Genomic DNA, 1,948 nt, shown 5'->3' on the forward strand with positions numbered 1-1,948 from the left:
AGATGCTGACATGATAAAAAATAGTTTGTGAGTGGAAAGACCAACATCTTTAGTCTGTGGGAAAGCCAGAACAATTTTTCAATATAAATTAAAATAAATATGAAATTTAAAAAATCAGGGAAAATATAAAACATGGTAAAAACTGGAATCATAGAATTAAAATCTTACTCTGAAAATATGGAGGAAGGAGTAGTGATCTTTTACTAGAAAATAAAAATTCCCCAAAAAAGTGATATTTAAAGACCCACAAACTCCCAAAAAGGAAGGCATTCTAACCTCCTTATTATCAGCATCATTATCAGCATAGGTTACTTTGTTTCATTCTGTATATGCTCTTTCACCCTAATCTTTTATAAAGCAGATGATTTCTACTATCTGTTGAGCACATTTTATTTTTACCACATAACAAAATTGTTAGGTGGGCTATGTGTTTTTGCATAAAGGAGAAGGAGAGAAAATGTTTAAATAAATATTAAATGTAAAATAAATATTATCTGTGATTATCACTGGATTGAAGGCTTATATGTTGTTTAATTATTCAATATTATGTTTTGTCACAATTCATATATTTTTTTAAGATAACTGTTATTTTTTCAATTCAAATATGGACACAATAAGTGCTATTTTAACAGAGTTGCCTGCTTTTAGTGTGAAAAGCTTTCTTAGGGTAAAAGATTGAATCTCCAACACTGGAATTTTTGTTACTAGGCAGTTGATAAAGAGTAGGGTGTCAGAAGGAATATTGTTGGGTATGCCTCAATTTTCTTCAGAGCATATCTTTTAGGTAGTTAAATCTTCAAATAAAATCTTGGCTCCAGATACAAAAAACCCAAAAACCACTGCCATCAAGTAGTTTCCAATTCATAGTGACCCCAATTGGGCTTTCCAGGCTGTACATCTTTATGAAAGTAGATTGCCTCACTGTCCACCTGTGGAGCAGCTGGGAGATTTGAACCACCAACCTTCTGGTTAGCAGCCAAATACCTTACACTGTACACCACAAGAGCTCCTTTGGCCCCAGATAACATATTCTAATTGTTTTTTTCACTGACCTTATTACTTCAGTCTTACACCCCCCCCACACACACACAAACTACAGAGCATTAACGAGGTGCAAGGAGCTTTTCACATGTAAATTTGTTTAATCCTTACAATAATCATATGAGGAAGGAAACATCAATTCAGAGAGCATTGGTGATTCAGTGGTAGAATTTTTGCCTTCCATGCAGGAGATCCAGTTTTGATTCCTGGCCAGTGCATCTATATGTAGCAGCACATGTCTGTCAGTGGACACTTGGCATTGCTATGATGCTGAACAGATTGCAGTGGAGCTTCCAGACTAGGACAGACTAAGAAGAAAGTCTTTGAGATCTACTTCTGAAATCCAGCCAATGAAAATTCCATAAAGCACAATGGTCTGATCCCCAACCAATGTGAATGGTGCAGGTCAGGACAGTGTTTCATTCTGTTGTGCATGGTGTTGCCCTGAGTCAGGGACTGATTTGATGGGAGCTGAAAATGGTAACACACAATATTTTCTTTTAAAAGATCACTATACTAAAGTTCAGGGATATAAAGTAACTTAGTTTAAAGCTATTTAAGTGGTGGCACCAGGGCTCCAACTAAAATTTATCTAGTTCTAAAGTCATTATGTCTCCCCTGGGCAAATACTTCTCTCTACTTAGCTAGTGTTCTGGGAAACAAAATTTCCCTTTACAGCTTCACATTCATTAGTCACTGAATAGCCTTCTCTCTTATAGGAAAAAAAAAAAAAATGTGTTCCTGTAGGCAGACATAATAATAAATATTTCACAACAATCTCTTAAATATTGCACGTACTACAATAAATACATGTAATTTTTAATGCATCCTTATGAAAAATCTCTCTGCATCAAAAAATATACTTAAGTATTTTTTTTATGTGTTGTTACTCAAATACAAAGAGGAA

The 1,948-nt window shown here is 34.5% G+C and overlaps 1 non-coding gene across 1 annotated transcript; it reads left to right on the forward strand.

Moving 5' to 3' along the window:
• Positions 1-1,188: 1,188 nt before the first annotated feature.
• On the forward strand, positions 1,189-1,259 carry TRNAG-UCC. The gene has a single exon. It is a non-coding gene; the product is annotated as a tRNA-Gly (tRNA).
• The last annotated feature ends 689 nt before the right edge of the window (positions 1,260-1,948 follow it).

This window comes from Orycteropus afer, unplaced genomic scaffold (assembly GCF_000298275.1).
Source record: "Orycteropus afer afer isolate SDZICR_OR568_19922 unplaced genomic scaffold, OryAfe1.0 scaffold00034, whole genome shotgun sequence".
NCBI classification, from domain to species: domain Eukaryota; kingdom Metazoa; phylum Chordata; class Mammalia; order Tubulidentata; family Orycteropodidae; genus Orycteropus; species Orycteropus afer.